General features: G+C 35.9%; 1 long non-coding RNA gene across 1 annotated transcript in view; it reads left to right on the top strand.

Moving 5' to 3' along the window:
- The first annotated feature begins 254 nt into the window (after window positions 1–254).
- The window catches only part of LOC139008114 (uncharacterized), a 38325-nt gene continuing 12712 nt past the window's right edge, over window positions 255–25867 (top strand). Inside the window, exon 1 of the long non-coding RNA XR_011471099.1 lies at window positions 255–328. This is a non-coding gene — a long non-coding RNA (uncharacterized lncRNA). The remainder of the gene's footprint in view (window positions 329–25867) is intronic.

The raw sequence follows: 25867 nt of genomic DNA, 5'->3' as shown, positions 1-25867 counted from the left end.
CACATATATAATTACATATTGTTTTTGTGATTAATCACTATGCTTTAATTATGTTCAATTTGTAACAATGAAATTGGGGGTCACCACAACATGAGGAACTGTATTCAAGGGTCACGGCATTAGGAAGGTTGAGAACCACTGCTCTAGAGCAATGGATGTGTTCTGCCATGATGTCTGAAGTCTCTTTCCTTGGGGTCCCTGTTGCAGGTATTGAGAGAATGAATGTCTCACAGGCTATCCAAGAACCAGGGCAGCCTAAGCAGTGACCTGACAACCTGACAGAGGGCAGTCAGTCTTGAACAGCAACATTGTGTCAACAAGAAACAATGTAAGTGGCAACTGGTGTATGGTTCCCCTAATGGGCATGTGGAAAAACCATTGAGCATTTAAAGTGAAGGAAACCTCCTCAAAAGAAAAATTTAGATTTGCTTGCAATAGGATATTTGAGTGCTTAAGCATTTAATTGAATTAAAAATGACTATATCTGTACATTAAATTTGTTGAAGCAAGTTACAGCATTTAAAACTTATATAATAAGTTGCTGACTTTAATTATTAGAAAATACTGTACGTGCATCAATTAAAATCATGTTAGGCCCGGCCAGCGTAGTTCAGTGGTTGAGCGGTCACAGTTTGATTCCTGGTCAGGGCATATGCCCAGGTTGCAGGCTTGATCCCCAGTATGAGGTGTGCAGGAGGCAGCCGATAAATGATTCTCTCTCATCATTGATGTTTCTATCTCTCTCTCCCTCTCCCTTCCTCCCTGAAATCAATACAAAAATATATTTATTAAAAAAATCATGTTTGTCAATTTTTTGCTCTGTGAATTACCAATTTGCTTTAGATAAATATCGCCATCCTGCTCTATCCTACAGGTATTTTTGGTCATTTTTATTTCTTTTCTTTTAATAATTTTTCTGTTTTTAATTTATTAATTTCTCCAGAAAGTAGAATTCTTTTTGTTGTTGTTGTTGTTGCTGTTGTTGTTGTTGTTAATCCTTACCCAAGGACACTTTTCCATTGATTTTTTTAGGGACAGTGGAAGAGAGAGGGAAAGACAGAGAGAAACATCAATGTGAAAAAAACACATTGATTGCTTGTCTCCTGTACGGACCCAGCACAGGGCCCTGGCCAGGGAGGAGCCTGCAACCCAGGTACATGCGCTTGCTGGACTGGAATCAAACCTGGGACCCTTTGGTCCACAGACCGATGCTCTATCCACTGAGCCAAACTGGCTAGGGCTCCAGAAAGTAGAATTCTAACCCAGATTTTATGTTTAAAACTTTTATATTTGTCTTCATTTCTGCTACATTTAATCTTCTAGTCATCATTTCTTTTTTCTTTCTATTTTTCATGTTTGCCTACTGTGTCCAATGCTAAATGAGAGATCTATTATGACATTATTGCCAAAAATTTAAATTCTTATTTTTATTTTTCTCTCAATAGAGTAGATCAGATTTTCAACATTTTCATCTCATGGCACACATAAACTAATTACTAAAATTCTGCTGCACACCAAAAAATATATTATGTTTTTTTGCTGCTCTGACAAAAAAAAAGTTATAATTTTTATTCATTCACAACGGATGGCTATTGTTGGGTTGGTTGTTGTAATTTCTTTGGCAATCTAAGGGAAAAGAGGTCAGTGCCCCCTGACTAGTCAGGTATTGCCTGTTTTAAAAGTTCTTGCGGCACTCCAGTATGTCTGCTGTGGCATAGCAGTTGAAACTCACTAGACTAGTTTGTAATCTGGTCTAGATTATTTTTAACAGTATTTTTAGTACAGTTTTAAATTTACATAAACATTGAGGAGATAACACAGAAAAATCCCATACCTCACTGTCAGATTCCCTCAGTTTCTCCTATTCTTAACATGTTACATGAATATGGTAGCTATTTGTTAAAATTAGTAGACCTAGTTTGATACACCATTGTAATTAAAGTCTATACTCTATTCAGATTTCCTTAGTTTGGCCTAATATCTTTTTCCATTCCATGATCCTACCCAAGACACCCAGTAGCATTTAATTGTCATGGCTCCTTAGCCTCCTGTTGGCTGTAATAGTTTCTCAGACTTTCCTTGTTTTTCATGACCTTGAGAATTTTGAGGAGTATTATCCAATACTTAATTGGATAAGTATTAAGTATTATCCAATACTTAATTGGATAAGTATTTTGTAGGACGTCCCTCTATTGGAATGTCAAAGTTTTTTTTTGTGTGTAGGTTTTTTTAAATGATTTAAATGGAGTTATGGGTTTCAGTCAGGGTTCTCCAGAGAGACAGAATTAAGAGAGCCTATATAAAAAGAATAATTTTAAGGAATTAACTCACATAATTAGAAGCACTAGCAAGTCTAAAATCTCTAGGAAAGGTCTACAGGCTGGAAACTCAGGCAGAAGTTGGTGCTGCAGCCTTGAGGCAGAATTTCTTTTTCCCTAGAAAACCTCAGTTTTTGCTCTTGAAGTCTTAAACTAATTATATGAGGCCCACCCACATTATCAAGGGTAATCTTTTTTAGTTAAATTCAATTGGTTGTAGGTGTAAACCGCATCTACAAAATACCTTCACAACAATGCCTAGAGTAGTATTTGATGAAATAACGGTACTTTAGCCTAATCAAATTGACACGTAAAACTGGCCATCATAGGAACTTGATGTCAACCTGATTTATCACAATTCTATGTTAACCTTGATCACCTGGTTGAGGCAGTATTTGTCAGGTTTATACAATGTTTATAAAATGCTCATTTTTTCATTATTTGTAGCTCACACTTAAGGGATGGGGATTTATGCTTACCCCTTTTAAGGGCAGACTATCTACATAAATTCCTTGGAATATTGCAAGGGAGATTTGTCTAACCATCTCCCCATGCAGTCATTTCTTTTTACCAGCATGGCTGCTGGATATTGGGTTATAATGCAATGCTACTTTAGATCTTTTGTAGCTCAGATTGCTCTGGCATTGACCATTGGGAGCTCTTTCAGTTGGCTCCGGTGCCCCTTTCACATACCTTCAATAATATAGGTTTAGTTTTTTGTTTGTTTGTTTGTTTTTTACAAGTTCCTTATTTTAAGAAACTATGAGATGCCTCAAGTTCATCCTGTATATTTCCAACCTATCTTTGAATCAGCCATTTCTCCAAGGAACCCTGGTTCCTTTTATTGGAGAGGGATATTAGAAACCAAGATCTGGTGGTACATATGCTCCTTGTTTCTGGAGTGTTATTTCTTCTAAGCCCTCTCGGATGACAGAGAAAGGAAACATATATGCCTGTGCAACATGTACATTTATAAATATTTCTATATGTAACCATCTGTATGTAAATTAAGAGGTATGTTCATACTGATGTTTCCAGCTCTAATCCAATCCTACATGGGTCATTCCAGCCTCCTCCCCTTGCTTATCTGTAATTTTCTAGTCCAACAGTGAGAAATCTGGCTTCCACTATCTACCAGACATTTACTTAACTGGTTAATTTAGTGTACATGTATAGCACTATCAGAGTTGTTAACCAATGCCATGGTAGAAATAACTTTATCAATTACAGTACTATGCACAGTTCCTTTGGACTTTAGTTTTATAAACTCACTAGAGGCCCAGTGCACGGAATTTGTGCACACAGGGGGTCCCTCAGCTCGGATGATGAGAGGGTGCAGGCCAGGCCAAGGGACCCCACCAGTGCACGATTGGGGCCAGGGAGGGACGCAGGAGGTTGGTCAGCCGGGGAGGGACCACGGGAAGGCTCCAGGGCATGTCCAGCCCTTCTTGCTGAGTCCCGATTGGCCAGACCCCAGGAGCAAGCTAACCTACCTGTTGGAGCATCTGCCCGGTGGTAGTCAGTGCACGTCATAGCAACTGGTCAACAGGTCAACTGTCTTCCCCAGTGGTCAGTGCACATCATAGCGACTGGTCAACCAGTTGACTGCCTGCCCCCTGGTGGTCAGTGCACGTCATAGCGAGCGGTTGAGCAGCCTTAGCCTATTATTAGCATATTACACTTCAATTAGTTGAATGGCCGACCAGATGACTGGACACTTAGCTTATCAGGCTTTTATTATATAGGATTTTCAAAGTTACTTGGGTCAGGACATCTCCCCCACCTCGCCACCACTTCAGTGATTTGTAATACAATTAGGTTCACTGGTCACAGTCTGCATTCCTTCCTGGGATCCCTTGTTCTCCTGAATGATTTTATTTTCATTACTTGTTCTTTAACGTCATATGGGTTTTAAAAAATTCGTAATTCCATGTAGTTTTACGGCCCTAAAAAATACCCTATGTTTTACCCAACCTTACCCACCCCACTCTCCCAGTAGTGACTGATCTTTTTACTATTTCTATTCTTTTGCCTTTTCCAGAAGCTGAAATGCTTGGAATCATACAGTATGCAGCTGTTTCAGAGTGGCTTAGTTCAGTTAGCAATATGCATTTTAGGTTCATCATGTCTCTTCATGTGCATTGATGTTTCTTCTTATATTGCTGAATAATATTTTTCATTGTATGGCAGTACCATAGCTTTATCATCACAGATTACAATTTTTAGTACTCAATTTTATAAAAAACATTATATAATAAGTACATGTTTTGCTTATCTGAACACATTTTTCTGATACTTTTAAAAAATGAAAATTTGAATGAGTATAAGATATCTTTATGAACACAAACTTTTACTTTTAATGACAATATTTACTGAGTATATTTAATCAATTCTAAAATGCATATGTTTTTATATTTTAGCATTTTTGAAATTGTGATTAAACACAATAGAATCCCTTTGGGATGACTCTTTGGAATGCCACTTTGGGATGGCAATGACAGTTTTGTTAGATATGCACAAATTTGGTCACAATTCTTTATTTCTCATCACTTCTATTGGGAGTATGCATTGGTGTTACTGAACATATTGAGTTTCAATGCCATGTCAAGTCTCTTCAAAAGAATTGTACACTAACAGTCAAATGTAAAGTTATTGAATATGAAGAAAGTTATAGATTAGAGAAGAGCAGTGTAAATTTGATGTTATTGCAGAAATATTAATTATTGAGTGAATGATTATAATTCCTTTTTTTTTGCAAAGAAAAACAAAATGCTTTGTTATCAAAGAAAGGACAGAACCGTAGAGGATTGAACTATATTAATTAATTATTTATTACAGATTTTTGTGCACAAATATTGTCTATCACGCTCAAAAGAATGCAAGTGAAAGCTGAGAAACTGCCAAAAACCATGGTGTAGCTGAAATTCATTTCAAAGCAAACAAGAGGCTGGTATGATGGATTGTCAGTTAGCATTATCATAAGGAATTTTGTCACAGTTTAATTGACAGTATTTTGCTCCCTTACTTAATAGTAGATACACTAATAGTATGTTTTACAATCATTGAATTATTATATTTAATAACATGGTTTTTATTATGTACTGTGCTACATGGTTTATGTACTCAGTATCATTTCAGCTTTGCTATCACCCTACGAGACTGGTATTACTGTCCTATTTATTAGTAATAATACCACTTAGAATATATAGCTTGCTCAAGGTCATAAAGCTCGTAATCAGTAGAACCTGGATTTGAATCTTTGCTAGTAGAGCCTGTGTTTTTATACTCTGCTGTAGTGCTTCAATGTTTCTTGCATTTAGAGTTACTGAAAATTTTTAAGTGAGCTCATATTTTACTGTTTTGTTATTGTTGTTAAAATATTTTTAGCTGACTTTTGGATTATTTTTTAATCCTGCCTGGATAATGTTTATTTTTGAAATTTTATAATTTTCTTAAATCCATATTGGTATGTGTGTATCATTCATTCATTTTAGTGTAAAATAGATACTTTCAGATAAAATATTTACAAATATTTTACTGCCCTTGACTTCACCTGTTATCCACTTGGGTACTAAGTCCTACAGTTGTAAGTGACTTTCACAGTCACCTGACCAATTAAATGACCAGCAAGCTCTCCTCAGATATGACTCTGTTGGAGTGAATTGAGACTCTCTTCTCCTACCTCCACTGCATGGTCCTCGCATATTCTTGGTCAACCCAATACAACATAGGCTAAATTTTCCACAGAAATTCCTGCCTGGGCTCTCTGTAGGTTTATGGCTCTCCAGTGCCAAAATCCACTTTCAGTGCCCATCTTTTTTGTGCTTGGTGTATTTTTGGAGTCTAGTCACTAAATGGGAGTACATGAAGGATACCTAGAGAGGAATATTTCAACTTTTGGGGGAGAAACATATTTTTTTATAAAAAATAGAGAAATAGATGCCTAATTTTTCAGTTATAATTCTCTTGGATGTCAGAGTTAAGAACTAGATCCCATGTTGGGAAGGTGAGGGGAGAGAAAGGTTTTCTAACCTTATTTCAATTGGAGCAACTTCATTGTTTTTAGGAGCTAAAGATACATGGCTCACTGATCTTAATTATAAATCATCTCCATCCATCTTGTTTGTAATGGATATATCCTAAGGAATTTGCTAATAGAGTGACTACAGGGTTTCATTTTGTGATTGAAATCTTTAAAAAATTATTTTGCATTTTAAAAATGATCTGTAGGTAATTTTTAATACCTCTGAGAATGTGGAGAAGCTGTATTATGGGTTCTTATACTCTTTTTAACAGAAACTCCAAGGTCATGAATTTAAATGATTTTTTTTTAACTCTTAAAATGTCACCAAATAAAGAATTTAGAAGAAGGGAGATTTTTATTTGAAAATAATAAAATGTTTTTCCTCTTTCCTTTGACAAATATAATTGTCACTTCCAAGTTAGATTTATTTTTATTTTCTTCTGAATTTTTGAAGTTTGATATTTCTTTATTCATATCCCTGTAATTTTCATCTTTTAACTCATTGGTGAGTGCTGCAGAAATCCAGTCACATTTTTTAAACTTGGAACATGAATACAGGTAATACTCAGTAAGCTCAGATTCATTAAAGATGTCTCAACATTTTTAAACAAGATTTAGACTTTTTCTCTACTCTTTCCTTCACCTTGAATCTCCTCCCCTTCCCTCTGCTGTCCTTTCTCCATCTGTGTGCCAGCCCCCAGAGTTTATTCTTGTGTTTCTACCACCATTCTTAGAATCAAAGAGTCTGTTCTTATTTCAGTTTAAACAGACCTTTCCTAGCCACTATATCCTAAGTTTGAAAACGGCTAGACATCTTTCATTTGCAGGTTGGACAAAAACTAAGTGAAATTAGAACACTTCGAACATCCAATAATCCCTTCTTCCCTGCTCATACATGCACAGTAGCACTCTATTTATAATGAGTTGAGAGAAAAGAGACCTGGAGTGATTGCTGGTTTAGTCAAATGGGAAACAACCTCAATCATTCTGCTTATTTTCTGTTCTCATGCCCTACAGTCCCTAACTGCCTTAAGGAATTCCACTATCATATACCATCTTACCCAGCTGACAGAATGTATACCAACAGGACCATATGCTACGTTCAATAAAATCCTATGGGGGTTGAGATAAGTGCAGGTAGGGGAGTTTATATTCCTGAAAGCATAGCAATTTCTTATCATTTGATGAGTCATTAAACAGGCAAATCAAAGAAACATGATCAGCATTTGCTTCTCTTAATATCTATTCTGCCATCCTTCTCTTAGTACCTGGGAGAGAGTTAATCTATACAGGGATCAATATGGAATTTACCTAAGATAATCATAGAAAATATGAACAATATTAAACTCCTTCAGAATTATAGCTATGCACATGAAGAATGTCTCCATTTCTACCCAGTTCAGCAGATAGTATGGTGAAAGATGAGACATCTTTTTAATTTACTCTTAAAATTTATTTAAATTCTGAAAAAAACTGCAATTTTAAGTTCAGAGCTATGGAGAACTGAATTGATACCTGTAAGTTGTCTGTGAATATGTTAGAATACCTGGAATGTGGGCCCACATTCATTGAAGTATATTTTTTGGATGACAAAGTGATCCCTTAATTTATTCTATCCAGCTTATAGAATTTTTAGATCCATCAAGAATAGCAGGTGTAAAAAAATAGAATACCATAGAAAATGGTATTGAATGGTATTGAATGGTTTGAAATAATGTTGACACACTTTTTAGTCCATTTTCTCCTGAACTTGAACATTTTAAATGTGTTGATTTCAATCAGTTGGCCACATAGCAAAATGTTGTGTGTGCTATATGCCATTGTGATTCAGAAACCATACTATAGGAGCTCCAGTGGCGCAATCGGTTAGCGCGCGGTACTTATACAGAAACCATACTATAAATACACACAAATACACAGATACAAACACATAGACATAAACACACATGCACATACATAGACTTCCATACATAGATCATATTGTTAGTTTATGTGTTCCAGCACTACAAAAAGACTATTCCTGTTAAAATAATAATGATAGGAAAAAATTGATTCACTACATTAGTAGGAACTAACAATCATATTTAAATAATGCTCCTTGTCACTTACTTGAATCCTAGATATATTTCCTCTTGATTGACTTTGAGGAAGAAATGAAAACAATTGGTCTCTTAGGTTGGGTTCTCTAGAAGCAGAGTCTAAGAAAAGGATTCAATCTGTACCTGGTTTAGATGTGCCAGGTGTGAGGTATGGGAGGGCACCTCCTTGGTGAGGTAGCTCTCACCAGTGAGGTCAGCTATCCAGAGAAGAGGGAAGCCATGAACCATTAGTAGCCAACATTCTAGTAACTGGTGATGGGTGTCACTGCCATGAAAAAGATCTCATTATGATATCAACTAGAGGCCTGGTGCACGAAATCTGTGCACTTCGGGGGGAGGTCCCTCAGCCCAGCCTGCACCCTCTCGCAGTCCGGGAGCCCTTGGGGGATGTCCAACTGCTGCAGAGGCAGGAGAGGCTGCTGCAAAGGTGGGAGAGGTTCCCACTATCACTGCTGCACTTGCCAGCCGTGAGCCCGGCCTCTGGCTGAGCAGTGCTCCTCCTGTGGGAGCCCACTGACCACCAGGGGGCAGCTCCTGCATTGAGCGTCTTCCCCCAGGTGGTCAGTGCGCATCATTGCAACCGGTCGTTCTGCTGTTCGGTCAATTTGCATATTAGATTTTTATTATACTACTAGAGGGCCAGTGCACGGATTCGTGCACCAGTGGGGTCCCTCAACCTGGCCTGCGGGGATCGACCAAAACCAGCAGTCCGACATCCCTCAGGGGTCCCATAGTGCAAGAGTGCACTCTGCAAAGTTGCTGTCGGTGGGCAGCTCCTGCATTGAGCGTCTGCCCCCTAGTGGTCATTGTGCATCATAGCTACTGGCTGGCGGTCCCTTAGACGTTTATATATATAGATGGTATACTACCCACTGCAGTTGTATACACTCTTCATTGAAATAAGAAGACACATTTTGGTATGATTAATAACTTTTCTCAATCATTACTATTTTACTTAATAGTCTACTTTCTATAATGATTTTATTTTTCCCAGATATTATTAGACTTTCTTGAGCTTTGTTTTCATAGATTTTTTAAAATAATATTTTATTGATTTTTTTACAGAGAGAAAGGGAGAGGGATAGAGAGTTAGAAACATCGATGAGAGAGAAACATCGATCAGCTGTCTCCTACACACCTCCCACTGGGGATGTGCCTGCAACCAAGGTACATGCCCTTGACCGGAATCGAACCTGGGACCTTTCAGTCCGCAGGCCGACGCTCTATCCACCGAGCCAAACCGGTTAGGGCTGTTTTCATAGATTAATAGAGGGTGATACAGACCCTAGTATAAAGGGACAAGGACCAAGATAGTTGCACCTATTCTGTGGCTGCTTCAGGCTTCTAGTGTTATTTTATTATTATTATTAAATGAAACATTATATTGGTAACTCAAAATTTGGCCAGGTGGTTACACTGATAATATATGATAACATTTACTATTATTTCACCTGGAATTCATTTATTATTATTATGTCATTTGGAATTACAATTTAATACTTTAGAGGAGGATATTTATATTAATGTTTTAATATGAGATTAATTTGTTATTTTAGAAAATGTTCAAAAGACCTTTTGAGGAAAGATTTGATTACATTTATGATATCTTAAAGTTGCTTTAATTTAAAAAATTATAAAACCCTCTCACTGGAAGATTATTAGTCTAATTATGTTATATCAATGCATTTATTTAGGGTAGGTACTACATGGAATAAATCACTGTTTTTTGGAATAACTCCTTTATAAATTGTATGCTGTGATGCAGCTTCTGGAACTATACAGGATTTAACTATCATGGGTGAGAAAGATGATGTTTTAAAGTTAAGGAAATGGGAACTCAAAATAAATAAAAATATGGCTTTTTCACCAAATTCTTATTTTATTAAGCAATGAAAATAATAACATAGGTATAATAATAGTAAAAAAAATAGTAATGCTAAACATTTATATAGAATATATGCCAAACAATGTTCTGAACAGTTTCAATATATGAACATATTTAATTCTCATGACAACCCTGGGAAGTATGTGTGATTAATATCCCTATTTCACACATGAAAAAATGCATGCACAGAGTGATTAAGTGACTGGCCTGAAGTCACGTAGCAAATATGAGATAGAGCCGCTATTCAAACACACAGTCTAACTTCAGAATTGAGTGCTTGGTCTCCTCACTAAGAAAAGCACTCTCATGAGCAATCTTACTCTTCCTTCTCAAGAGAATTGACATATACACAAGGAGTAGATAGTATTGCTCTTGTTAACCCTAGTATGCATTAGAAATTACCAGCAAAGCACTGTCCCTCTAACTAAACCATGATCATTAGCCTTAAACTGCCATGATGCTAGGATGATGACATCACCTGGTGCTCTTATTCTTTCCCTCCCTCCTCTGTCTTTCTCTTTTCTCTTTCTTTCTTTACCAAGTACAGTGCACTACTAAAAAACTAATGGGTCAAATGATTGAAAAAAGCTCTAAAATTCTGCAAATCCGAAAATGGGTTAAAAGATTTGGTCAAAGTTTATGAAAACATTCTAGATTTAACTATTTTATAAGTATCAACTTAAGTATGATAGAGTTGAAGTATAAATGCCTGCTGTATACCTTTTCACTCTGCTTTCTAGAACCTGAGTGAAGTGAACTGACCTGCCCTATAATAAAGACCTTATCATACTGATGGGAACTTAGCAAATTAATTTATTAATGCTATTGTCTTTAACATTGAATATATATTCTAAAATAGTACCAATAGTTGATATGCTGGGGAAAATCTGCTCACTTTATTATTTTATTGACCTAAAATTTACTTTGGAATCTTTAAACAGTCCTCCCAGAATGAGAGAAAAAAATGTGTGCTTTTAATTTTCAGAATTAAAAATATGGTTACAATTGTTTTCTCTACTTATATATATACTAGAGGTCAGGTCCACAGATTTGTGCACTGGTGGGGCTCCTCAGCCTTGCCTGTGGGGATCTGGCTGAAACCAGCTCTCTGACATCCCCTGAGGGGTCCCAGATTGCAAGAGGGTGCAGACCAGGCTAAGGGACCCCACTGGTGCACAATCAGAGTCAAGGAGGGACCACGGGAGGGCTCCAGGGGTGTCCGGCCCATCTCGCTCAGTCCCAATCAGACCCCAGCAGCAATTTAACCTACTAGGCAAAGCGTCTGCCCTTTAATGATCAGTGCACATCATAGCAACTGGTTGAATGGTCAAACGGTCAGACATTTAGCATATTAGGCTTTTATTATATAGGTTATATATTTATATTTTGAGATTTTTGCTTTTTTACAAAGTGAAGAACATTTTGGTGTTTAACTCTCTCTTTGGAAAGGGAAATTACCAGCTGTTGACTATTATTCAGACTTGCTCTAATTTTATATCTAGAAATGGAGTCCTAGCTTAACTGTTTAATTCAAGATTGGAAGAAAATATTTAAGCAGGTGTTGATCACATCTTTAAAAAAAAATATTGCATACTCCAGCCTTTCCAGGTGCAGTTGAAATTTTCTTTCCACCTACAAAATAAAACAGATACTAAATAGAGAGGTAGGGTCTATTTTGAGCCTGGAAGTTTATTTCTTAAAGTTGAAGAATCTATGGTTATCACTCGACATATAGGACCAGTTTCTTTTAAAAAATAATACACCTTTAACTTTTTTCACAGCTTTATAATTGGCATTGCATTATTTATAATTGATATGCATTCATTATAGCAATATATATATATATCAGGTGTATAACTTAATGTTTTGCCATGTATATGCTTGAAGCCACCACTGCAGTCAAGGTAATGAATATAACCCTTTTTATTGTCAACTAAATAAACATACAGAATATATACAAAACAAAGTTGTAAAACTCAAGGATTTATCTCAAAGTGAACATTCATAGTCACTCTTCTCTTCTAGAAAGAGAACATTGCCAATCCAAAGAGCCCCTTACCTTCTACTTCCCTCACAAAAGTAGATCCTAACCTAAATTTCTGGTAGTTGTTTGCTCTCATTGTAGTTTTAGAAAATAAATTTTTATCTGTAAACACCATAGTAGAAATTCATCTATTTTTAAACTTTATATAAATGGAATACTATAGTATGCATTTTTTTGGTGTCTAGCTTATTTTACTCAATATTATACAGGGTGGGGCAAAAGTAAGTTTACAGTTTTTCTTATGAAAAATAATACATGCCGAAATCGGTTTGGCTCAGTGGATAGAGCGTTGGCCTGCGGACTGAAAGGTCCCAGGTTCGATTCCGGTCAAGGGTATGTACCTGGGTTGCAGGCACATCCCCAGTGGGAGATGTGCAGGAGGCAGCTGATCGATGTTTCTCTCTCATTGATGTTTCTAACTCTCTATCTCTCTCCCTTCCTCTCTGTAAAAAATCAATAAAATATATTAAAAAATTTTTTTAAAAAAAGAAAAATAATACAATGATAAATAATAATACAAGAATCAACTCTGTGTTTCACATACTCACAACTGTAAACCTACTTTCGTACCATCCTGTACTTATAAGAATGAATTTCATTATATAATTTTTGTGCATGTATACAAATAATAATATGATTGTTTTTCTCCTATATTTTTTAAATTGTTAAATCACATTGATCTATATTTGAATGTCAAGTTAATCTTGCATTCTTGGAATAAATATAACTTGGTCAAGAGATGAGAGATGGATAGCTGATAAATAGAAATATTTATATGTATATATTGTATTATATATTTAATATATTGCTATATTCCATTTGTTAATGTTTTAGTTAGAATTTTTATGTAAATGAATGTAATACATTGCCTTCAGAAAATAGGCTTATAGGTCCAAGGTAATTGAAAAAAATCTGAATAATAAGTGGCTGACCACCAAAATATTCTTATGCAGCCATAGGAATGACTTCAAGGATTCCAGACTAGGAGAAAATAAAAACAATAATTTAAAAAACCCTATAGAGTCCTCAGTGTTGGCACACCATGGGGGATGCACACTCCACCAAATTGTTCCAGGCAAATCTCTTAATAAGAAACATACAACACAAAGCATAAACCACAGCTTCCTGGAGTGGGGATCAGAACTAGGACTATGGACTTGCTCTTCCCTTTTCATGCTTATTCCAGACTAAATGCTCTTTAATCTGGAATGGCAAGTAAATTACCTCAATTTGGCAAACCACTACTTTTTCCCTCCCTTCTTCCCTTGCTTCCTTCTTTCTCTCCTTCTTTTTACTCTTTCTTTTTCCTTTCTTCACTTGCTATTCCTTCTGATTATTTATGAATCCTTTCTTTTCCTGCTAAGCATTTACAGTGATATTGCATTTGTTTATTTGTCTGGAAAACACATATATTTGCTGTAGACACCAAAATGTTTACATGATTACCTGTTAATAATGGTTATCGCTACTTAAATGATGAGTATTGCTTTTGTTTTATGTTTCTTTGAACTCTTCTGTGCTTTTTAAAGTTTTCTACAACAAATATGTAGTTACTAGAGGCCTGGTTCATGAATTTGTGCAGGGGTGGGGTCCCTGGGCTTGGCCAGTGATAGGCGGGGGGTGAGGCGGGGGCCCGACCGGCTGGGGGAGGAATCGCTGGAGGTTGGCCGGCTGGAGGGAGGGACAGTGGGAGGTTGGCCTGGTCAGGGAGAGGGACTGCAGGAGGTTGGCCAGCTAAGGGGACGGACCACGGGAGGTTGGCCAGCCAGTCGCGGGAGGTTGGCTGTGGGAGCTCACTGACCACCAAGGGGCAGCTCCTGCATTGAGCGTCTGTCCCCTGGTGGTCAGTGCACGTCATAGCAAATGGTTTCAGTTGTTCAGTCACTTAGGCTGGTATATATATATATATATAGATATATATATATCTATATATATATATATATTCCTATAAACTCTTGGGGGAACATCAATAAATGCTGTTTTATTAGGTGACTAATATACTTAAAGTAATTATTAAACAAGTCAAAGTAAAATAAATTTAGGTAATTGAAAAATGTAGCAATTTACAGATGCATAAGAAATATTGAATGCAAAAATATGTAGAATTTAAATTTTGAGATTGTTCTTGGGAGTTAAAAAATTTGAACAAAATTTTATTTATTCACAATTTGGGACACACCCAGTTATATTACTTAATACTGAATAATACAGAATCAGTATTTTTCAAGCATTTTTTATGAGTTCAAACTGAACTGTATTATTCTAAGAATATTTTGCCTTCATTTTTAATATCATGTGTCATTCAATGAAAGCTAATCCATATCTTTGATTCATTTAAATTAAAATATCAAAATATTGATTTAATAACTACTTGATTTCTAAAGAGAAATTTTAGAGTTTAAAAAAACAGATAATTTTATTGTACCAATGGTAAGAAAATCAAAATGTTATGAAAGATTCAAAATTATTTTAACACTGAACAATGACAGTTTTAGGTTGTTATAAAATATTTATTCCTGCCCTAACCGGTTTGGCTCAATGGATAGAGCGTTGGCCTGCGGACTGAAGGGTTCCAGGTTCAATTCCGGTCAAGGGCATGTACCTTGATTGCGGGCACATCCCCAGTGGGGAGTGTGCAGGAGGCAGCTAAATCAATGTTTCTCTCATCGATGTTTCTAGCTCTCTATCCCTCTCCCTTCCTCTCTATGAAAAATCAATAAAATATATTTTTAAAAAAATATTTATTCCTATTTATAAAGGGATAAATGCATTTCTCTGAGTAAAGTTAGAATCTTTAGTAATGAAATGAATAAAATTTTCTTCATATTTTTGTTTTTAAACAATTATATGCAAATACGTACAATATTAAAAAAACATATTTTGATTGATTTCAGAGAGGAAAGGAGAGGGAGAGAGAGAGAGAGAGAAACATCAATGATGAGAGAGAATCATAGATTGGCTTCCTCCTACATGTCCTACATAGGCCAGGAATCGAACTGTGATCTCCTAGTTCATAGGCCCACACTCAACAACTGAGCCACACTGGTTGGGCCAATGCTTTTGTTCAAAAGGCTCTTTTCAGAATATTTTACTGAATGTTTCTAGTTTTATACATATCACATGACAAAAGTTAATAGCTCTTCAAGTAATTCCCTAATAAGTCTGAAATTAAATCTTCAAATATTATTATCTAATTTTAAGTTCTGTCTTGTTGCTTTTCATGCTCCTAGTAGTTTTAAACCTTCCCATCTCTCTCTTTTACATTTCTCTAATCATTAGATGAGTTCTAGAGCTTACATATCATATTTATTTATCATATATAGCTCATATATCCATATTGCTTTTATAGCTATTTTAAATCACATCATATTTCCCAGCTTTCTTTGAATAATGTTCAGATACATCAGCTTTGGAACTCAGCCATCCTGGTTTCTTTCTTGCTTTCATCACATACTACATGTATCACCTTGTACAAGTTACAAAACTTCTTTGAGCATTAGTTTTTTTCACCAAAATAATCCTAATCTGGAGGGTTATCTTGAAGATGAAATTATATAAATACATAGTATAGTTCCAGGCACAAAATAAGCATCTAACAAGTGGCAGTACAATAAGTTGTGTAAGTTCACGTTATACCCTATGCTCATACTAAATTTAGAAACTTTTTTTTGTTAATCCTCATCTGAGGATATTTTTCCATTGATTTTTTAGAGAGAGTGGAAGAGAGAGGGAAAGACAGAGAGAACTATCCATGTGATAGAAACACATCGATTGGTTGCCTCCTGCAGGAGCCCAGACCAGAGCTCGGGCTGGGTAGGAGCCTGCAACCAAGGTCCGTGCCCTTGACCAGAATCTAACCTGGACCCTTTGGACTTCAGGCCGACAGTCTATCTACTGAGCCAAACCGGCTAGGTCCTTTTTTTTTTTTTAATTTAGGAACTTTTAAAAAATGACTCAAGTTGGATAGCACTATCATTCTCTGAGAAGGGCATAGCATAGTCATCCTAGAGGCTTGGGTAAACTACCCCTTCTTCCTGTCCTGCTTCCCCTTACCCAGCTCTAGATTCATTTCCTGGAAGACAATTATCCAAAGGTCAATTTGATAAAAATCCAATCATCCATATTTATTTGTTTCTTTTAGCTGTTTTGAACACATTTACAATAAGTTTTACTACATAGAATAGTTTTACTAACCATTGGAGTTTCCTATAAGTTTTATTTGACAATTTCCATTTTTTTTCCTCACAGTGTTTTTGATCATTTTAAATTGTCTCTCCCTGACTATTTGTTGCTCTAACTGGAAGGAGCTGATATAAAAAGTAGAGACCACCTACTGGGAGCTAGGACTGCCATCACAGAACAAAACACAGAATGGAGATGCCAGAGATAGAGGACTCAAGGGAGGTGAAGGACCACATGAGATATTGTTCAAGTCAGAATCATTTGAGAGGGAAAGAGGATGTTAAAATATTTAACAGACATTATGTTATCTACCACAGTGAAAAAACAGGAATGTCTTGGACAAGGATGTCTGGCCACCTTACCTAGGGGCACACTGCAGGGAGATTTAGGGTTGAGTGACAGAAGGGGAGGTTAATTCGCATTGAAAAAGGAGACTGAGATAATAAGATGCAATAAAGGAGATAGAGCAGAGAAAGGGAAAATCTGAGAGACATGAGACTGTATTTAAAATATACTTTAAAATATATCCAAATAATTATCCAAAGCTATATTCTTTATGATTATATAAATGTATTCTTCATGAAAATAGTTTTCTGATGGATATATTTTTATGGATATATTTTTCTATTGGGGCAAAGAGAAATAGAGCATGCTTTAAGATGCTGTGATAAAGAAAAATTAAAATACTGTCAACTAAAACTTTCCAGAAATCTTTAAAAGATGGTGAAATTGTCCTAGCCAATATGAACTATTGTAAATTATATTTTTAATGGTAAGCAAATAAAAGTTTAGTCTTCAACAAATTAACTTTCAATGAATTTTCTCACAGTGAGTAGACTTTCAGGGATTAGCTGGATAAATTTTAAGTCCAGAGAAAATTATAGAACATAATTAATGTTAGGAATCAAACTCAGGAGAATTAAAGTTGAGATTGCTTTTAACTTTTGGTGAGTAAGTATAATGGGAAAGGACATATATTTCTATATGAAATGCTTGGATTTCTTTATCTCTTTTGACATTGGCTCCTCCTGTGGAAATCCTATTGGGCACTAGACTAGCCAAAATGTCGGTAGGGAAGAGGGCGGGAAGAGAATGTGGCAAAAAGTGGGTAGGTAGAAGCTAACATTGGATTGCAATTCTCTACGAAGGTGGATCGGTCAGGTCCTTAGTGCAGAGTTAGAGGTGTGTTCTGTGTTTTGAATTTAAGCAGTCTTAATATTCCTGGGGACAGAAATATTTTCTTAGCATGAAACACAGGTGCAGGTATCGTGCCGCCAAGGAAAAGCACTGGTTCACATTTAAACATCCTTCCAATGGCATGGTCCAGAGCCAGACTTTCAATCTGCCTCGGTGGCTTAAGTGCCTCATCACACTCACATAGAGATGGCCTGTTCTCAGTGTAATGAAAGGACGATCTCAAAGCAACAGGAGGAATCTTTGTGAAAAGGCAACGAGAGCTAAAATAATCTTCAAGGGAGTTGCCTATGTTTGTTCAGCAGCAAGAAGTTTTTAAATGGAAAGTGTTCTCTGGCTGTTTGTACTGGACAGTAATATTTTACATTCCAGTCATCTCACTTAGTCTCATTGGACTGGGTTCTCCTTTTTAAGTTAAGAGGTAGTTGGCAGAATGTCTCTTCTGGCACAGACCAGAAGCTTTTTCTTTCTATGTTTTCAGACTTTTCAAAGCTCCTGTGTTTATGCCAGGTTATGACAATAAAAGCTAGAAACAACAAATTGCTCTAGTGTTTTGGTAGATAAGAGAACTATACTTTTGCTAAGAGGTCAGGATCCTTTTGGATTATTGCCTTGAAAATGCATTTTCTCTTTTTTTCACCTTATGTTCTCTCCCTGAACAGAACTGCATGTTCTCAGAACATGGGCAACATTCCCTCCTTCCCCTCAACGTGTATTGGCCATGACTGCATCGTGTATTCCTTCTGCTTGTCAAAGAGAAGCACTTATTTTCTATTCTGATCCACTTTACTTTTCTTCACTAATTCCTGAAGCTTTATGTCTCCATTAGAATGTATGTTCACATGGACTGTTTGGTCATAAGAATCATCACCAATATTCCTTCCTTTATGAGAATACACTTGGGCATCTAGGACATCTGTATGGGGGCTGAATAGACTCTCTTCTTCAATTTTGGCGTTTTTGTTGTTGACAAATATTTTGAGAATTATTTTTAGAATTACTGTGCTTTATTTTTTCCCCCTTGAGTTCTGACTCATTTTGACCAGTTTTCTCCTTTGGGGATATAATATTGTTTATTATGATGCTATAGCTTCTCCAATATTTGGATGGGGAGGTGAGAAAGAAAGGAAGGCAAAGAGTGTTATGGAAATAAGACAGAAGTACCTTTACTTATGAATTCTTTTCAGGAAAGATGCAATTTTGATTTCATGAAATATATATATGATAATACTTAAAACACTGATATTTAAAGTGTGATGTTTTGATAGTGAGAACGAGAAATTTCAGTTAAATAAAGTTGCTTTCTGAGAGGGGCTGATCCACCTTTAACAGTAGGGATGCTTTATGTCGATTCTGATTCACAGGTGTAGTGGATTGGCATGATGCCATGTGTCCAATCATGTGCTCATGTATTAATCCAAATTGAAGCCTTAAAAATATATAAAATTTAAATGATACATATTATGTTTTTCTCAAGATAAAAATCAGTTTCTTAAAATACCATTTCTCCAATGCCAGGTTGTAAACATTAGATAGCTATAATCAGAAAATATTTAATCAAGTTGGTTTTCCATGTAGTGGTGTTCTTCAAACAGAATAAGTGAAATATTCAGGGTGCACGATAAAAGCAAAATGATAGCAACACTCATCTGTGTTGGGCTGGATGTCTTCAACAAATTAAGGGTTGCAAGGTACCAGGTAAAAATAAAAAATCCTTGTGAGGACTTACACTCCAATGTGAGCTGTGGTAGAGGTCCATAGGAAACCCTTTTGGGGAGGGAAAAACAATTATTCTGGACATGTGGCAAGGCAAAGGAGTTGGAATTTGGCAAGCTCAACTGCATTAATTTTTCTCTGGGTGTAAGATATGTTCATTTGACACTGTCTGGAAGAAATCATGATGAGTCATTCACAGAACTACTTAGCATCTACTTATAGCATTCTAAGTATGTATTGCTTTGGCCATTGCTTTTTCTTTTCACAGAAATATTTTTTAATGCTTGTAAAAAGGTATAAAATCGCCCTAGCCGGTTTGGCTCACTGGATAGAGCGTTGGCCTGTGGACCAAAGGGTCCCTGGTTAGATTCCAGTCAAGGGCACCTACCTTGGTTGCAGGCTCCTCCCTGGCCCAGGCCCTGGTCAGGACTAGTGCAGGAGGCAACTAATTGATGTGTTTCTCCAACATTCATGATTCTCTCTGTCTTTCCCTCTCTCTTCCTCTCTTTCTAAAAATTAATGGAAAAATATCCTCAGGTGAGGATTAACCAAAAAAAAGTATAAAATCATTTTATTTTATCCCACATGAAACAAATTTCTAACAAAAATTCCTAAATTGAGTAAACAACTGATTACATTTAATTTCTATTCTGATATTATTTTCTGTTTGGTCATGGAATGTTTTGTGAAAAAGGGAAGAATCATCCTTCATTCCTTCTGAAAATATATTTTTTCCAATTTGTTATGAAATTGAAGCCATACTATATCCATAAAATGAGCTCTTTCGATACCCAAAAGATTTTATTCACACTTTCCAAGGGTTCAGAATAATCTTGGGTAATTGGTTCTATGTTGAAGCAGAAGAGGATTGTATTAAAAGCAAAAATAAAAAATCCAGTGGATTTTTAAAAAAGAGTTTTGTTTTATGATATCAAAATTTCTCCATAATTTGAAACATAACACGCTTACCACCCTAACAACCTAATTTGGGCAGATGTTTCAAACCTTGTAATAAGAACTCCCTTTACTCAGTATTCAAAACACTACATCCAAGCTCCTGTTTTTCTAAACACATTTTATATAATTAACATGAATTCTAAATTAAGCAATTTGAGAATACAACGTAAATGTCTACCTGGGTTTATCATCAGTCATTAAACAGTTGACATTAAGCCATTGAATTAGACGCAGCAGTTTATGACATGGAAAAAAAAAAAAAACCACCACAAAACAAAACAGAATAAAACAAATCATTGAAAAACTTGTTTAGCTTTCTGGATCTTGGAGAGAAAACACAGGTTCTTAAAATGCTGCCACCTCTCTACCTGTTTTCAACTAGCAAAGCACATGGAATCATAAAAATCCGCACACATACCATTTGTCTCTGAAAATAGCACTAAGGTATGTGAGTCTCCAAATTAAAGCTTCCCCCCACATACCCGCAACTGCAGGACATTGTAACCACAAATGCCTGGAGATATTGGTTGAATCATCCCTCTTTCCAAAATTGTCCATCTGTCTTTAGTGTAGTTGTGATCTGGAGGTTCAAGTTCACTTACTCACCGAGTTGCCTGCCAGCTTAGATGCCCTTTGTAGGTGGAAAATTGTTGGTCTCTGTCCCTTCCAGCTTGCAAGTAAAATGAAGCTGCCAAGAGATAAACACATTCTAAGTTTATCATGCTATTCTTGGCCTCAAACTACAAGCCATAAGGCAACTATTGCTCAAGGTACCGTGTTTACAAGTGTTCAGTCCTCAGCTGTTTCAGAGACCCAACAAGATGGAATTTCTTCCTTCCAGCCTATATTTTGTGTTTTTTTTCCTAAGCGTTCACATTTCTCAATTCCTCTTATAAAAAATAAAATAAAAAATTTAAAAAAGGAGCAGCTTCTTTGACAGAATCTTGAAGGTCTGAAGTCTCATTAACACTGTGTTTATGATATTTTGGGGTTTTCTCCCCCAGAGGAACCATACATTCTTAAAGAGACTAGAAGCTTCTGTTGTCATCAAAATTATTATATTTATCATCATCATTATCACTACCTTTATTTTATTTGAAAATGAACAAGATGTATATGAATGTATTTTTATAGAGGCCTTTTGAATTTGTTTACTGCATTGGCCTTAAACGCATTTATTATTATGAAATCCATGTTTCTCTTTCAATTAATATGATTTTTTCTCTTACGTGGCTATAATGCAAATAATTTAATTAGTTTGGTAATGTTTGCAAAACCTGAAGAAAGAAAAAAGTTTTTTGTGGGATTTTTTTGGAGAGAGAACGAATAGGAGTTAACTTTCTTCACAAATGTCTTCCTGGCTGCGTTGGATAACAGGATGTATTGAGTTCATACATCTTAAATATAAAGAGGAGTATAGCTATAGCACATCCTATATTGGCACAGACTATTGACATGTATTATGTATGATGTTACACTGTTTAAATTATTAGAAATCACATTAAAAGAAATTATAATAAGATAGGGCTTTTTACCAAATCTAGAGTATTTGGCAAAGATATGATAATCAACTTCAATCCTTGATTTACGAATAAGACTTTGAGCTCTCAGAATTTTATAACTATATTCTATACCATAATTATTTGCATTTCATTAAAAGTAACATTCTCTTTAGAGTTCACCATAGTACATGGATAATTTACCTACATAATCAGACCTTAATTATTTTCTCAGACACCCTGAAAAAAAATTGGGAGTTTACTCTCACTAATGTCTTCTCCTTCAATGATTTAATGTTGTTGCAAACTAAATTCCCTGACTATGTGACAGGTGAAAAGAACAATAAAGAAGTATTACTTGTTCCAGTTTAAGTTCTAAGTGTAGAGAAGAAAGATTTGAAACAATGTACTCTTTGATTACAAGAAAACATGTATGGTTAATCTGGAGCATTACTTAGGTTCACTCAAAGTTACCAAAATCATTATGTCCTCATTGGAATGGGTAGAGAGAGCTATAAGAACTAACAAGCCTAAGGGTTAGAATGGACTACAATCCACCCAGTGGCCTCTGAAGATACACATATCAGATAATGGAACACAGTGGATGAGCATTTTATTTGAAAATCATTTATATGTCATTAGAATTTACCTGCAGCACTCTAGTAACAATTCTCATCAATACCTGTAAAATGTGTACTACCTTTTCCCTTTACAACTCAAAGTAGCTAGTAAGGCTCATGTATATTCTGAATACTATCTGGTCAAAGACATTTGATGTCTTTGCGTTACAGATTTCTTGCTCTTGATTTATTAATTTTCAGTGTTTTTAAATGTTCTTATCTAACACATAGTGCTTAAATAGACTATAAAGTTAGCTATAATGTTTCGAAACTCATATTGTTAAAATGTAGACAGGCTTCTATACTAAAGTCTAAGAAATGGCCTAGATTCCGAGGGAGTAAGGAACTGATTGCTCATTAGTGCCAAACAGTGCTAACAGGCATTATCTTTGATTGAACTAATATGCACTTTCTCCAACTGCTGGAGGGGACTCAGTGTTTTTATTTTGCTGTTGACAAAGGCACAAGGTAGGCTACTAGCCAATATGTTAGGACTTGTTATGGAGAGTCTTCTTGAATAGTATTTTATAATCTTTTGTACTATATTAATGTATTATTTAGTATATTACTTACTTAATGTATTACTTGTTTCTAAGTCTGATTCTTTGTTTAAGCTAAATGTAAATAACCCAGAATTAGAGTTATGAAATAGGTAGGCACCAGAATTTAAGGTAACTAGTAAGAAATTAAAATTTTAAGTACCAGTTCACAAATAATGAAACAATTAAAACACACACAACCTTTTTTCTAAAAGATTAAGAATTGTTTTTAAAAGTAGATAGTTTTCCTATTTTTGAAATACGTTTTCATTACTTATCAAGCCAGGATGGCTTTCCAGTTTTCAATTTAACCTATTAGAATTCTTAGTTTTGATACAATTTCTTTGCATTTCATTTGGTAGATGTCTTTGAGGGGATATGTGTAAGGTCATGCTGTACCAGTACACATTGGTAATCTAGATAGTGCTATTGTGACAACACCCATAAATCTCAAAATCTCATTGGCTTAAATAAAACAAGAGGTTTTTCTCGCACACTACATGCTCAAGCGGGAGAAGCATCAGTCTTGAGGTTAGTTGGAGACTCTAAGTATCATAGTTACTCCAAGACCCAGAGGATGGAGGCTTTATTTCAACACATACTTTGATTACTATTCAGGCAGGAAAAGGGAACAAGGTGAATTACTTCATGGCTCTTCAAGCTTCTATCTGGAAGAGACATGGATCACTTCCTATCACATTTCTGTAGCCAAAGAAAGACACATGATACTGACTAGCCCCAAACATGGTAGATTAATACTGCTACCTTTATCTTGAAAGAGGAGAAATGAAAATTTCCTGAACAGGCCTCATGTCTTGATTAACCCAAGGTTTAATGCTTATAACTACTAAGGGAATCACTTTTTCTTAAGCTATCAGGAGTAGAAGGCATTTGATACAAATTTCTACTTTCCTGCCTACTAGAAATTTAATAGTTGGGTACCATTCTGGCATTTGGAATATATGACATTAGAAAATGTGGTTCTTTAGTCTTAAACATTATGCTGAAACACTGTTAAGTATTATCAATAATTTAATTTAAAAGAATCAATAAATTTTGCACATAAATATAAAAATTTAATAAGTAAAAATGTACCTTTAAGGACTTTATGGAAATCTTATTTTGTTCTATGGTCTCACCAGCAACAGTGACATAAGGATTATCCCAAATCTTACATTTTATATTTCCCTCCAACAAATTCAGATATCAGAAGCCCAAGAAATAACCTAAAAAAATTTCCTTAAGGACAATACAGATTTACATATGGTTATTGTTACTTATATAATAAAAGGCTAATATGCAAATCGACTGAACGGTGGAATGACTGGTTGCTATGATGCGCACTGACCACCAGGGGGCAGCTGTTCAATGGAGGAGCTGCCCCCTGATGGTCAGTGTGCTCCCACAGTGGGAGTGCCACTCAGCCAGAAGCCAGGCTCATGGCTGGCAAGCACAGCAGCAGTGGCAGGAGCCTCTCCCGCCTCTGTGGCAGCACTAAGGATGTCTGACTGATGGCTTAGGCCACTTTCCGCTCCCAGATTGTGAGAGGGCACAGGCCGGGCTGAGGGACCCACCTAAGTGCATGAATTTCGTGCACCGGACCTCTAGTTTTTGTATACTATCCCTACCACCCTCATTTTATTTAAAATAATTAATTTACCCTCCCTCCTTAAACAACTAAAGAAAAAGATAAAATATATGAAACAATAGGCATTGGACAAAAATTAGTGTAAGACAGTGATCTAAGAGAAGGGAACTAAATAGCTGTGCTCGATGGTTGCCCTAGTTCATTGCCTACGATTTCCCTAGTTATTGTCAGGCAGGGTGCAGGGAGTTTGGGAACCAGTGAGAGCCCAGAGGTCTCCCTGAGTTGAAGAGGCGGGGAAGCCAACATGATGGGACTTTGCAGAGCAGATGCCAGAAAGGAGAATTGTACTAAGAAGAGAGAGAGGAGCAAAGACAGAGAGAGCTCTGGAAATCTGCACAGGGTTTAGTTGTATACATAATGAACACATGTATGTGAGAAAACTACTCAAGGCCAGAGAAAGAATGTCTGGAAGAGAATATTCAGAACAATCCCTGGTGATCACAAGAGATGAGAATACATTAGTTTGTGTTCTCACAATGCAGAGAAGGAAAGTCCTCAGAATACACAAGACACATGGTAGAACACTCAAGATGGGTATTGCCTCAATGGGTGGGGAGTGGGGGGCAAAATTTTCTCTGGACTAAACATTGCCCTGGAACTACCTAACAAAGCTTAAAAGCAAACTTTTAAGGATAACAATTATTTTCAAGTAACTTCCATCTTAAGCCAAAGCTCAAGATGTATATATATTCTTGAATATATATACATCAATCTGTACTCCATAGGTAAAAAAAAAATTGGTATGAAATTAAAAACTGACATGCAAAGAATATAAACCATGAAGAGGAAAAAAATTAATCAATTCAAACAAAATGAAATATTATAAAACTAGTAGAAAAGCACATTAAAACAGTTATTATAATATTCATATTCTATAGGAGATAGAGAATGGCATGAGTGTGTTCTAGACATCCTAATTTGTGAATTATATCAGAGACTATGCTGAGTGAAAGAAGTCAGACAAAAAAAGACAATGTATTCTATGATTTCATTTATATAAAATTCCAAAAAATGCAAACTAATGTATAGTGACAGAAAACAAGTGAGTGGTTCCCTGGAGATGGCAGGTAGGGGAGGGGGGATAAAGGTCTGGATTACATTGGGACACACAGAAAAATCTGGGGGACAATAATGTATATATT

This window comes from Myotis yumanensis, unplaced genomic scaffold (assembly GCF_028538775.1).
Source record: "Myotis yumanensis isolate MYYU_CA2020_CCGP unplaced genomic scaffold, mMyoYum1.0.hap1 SCAF_4, whole genome shotgun sequence".
Classification (NCBI taxonomy): Eukaryota; Metazoa; Chordata; class Mammalia; order Chiroptera; family Vespertilionidae; genus Myotis; species Myotis yumanensis.
This window is presented reverse-complemented; position numbering and strand designations above follow the sequence as displayed.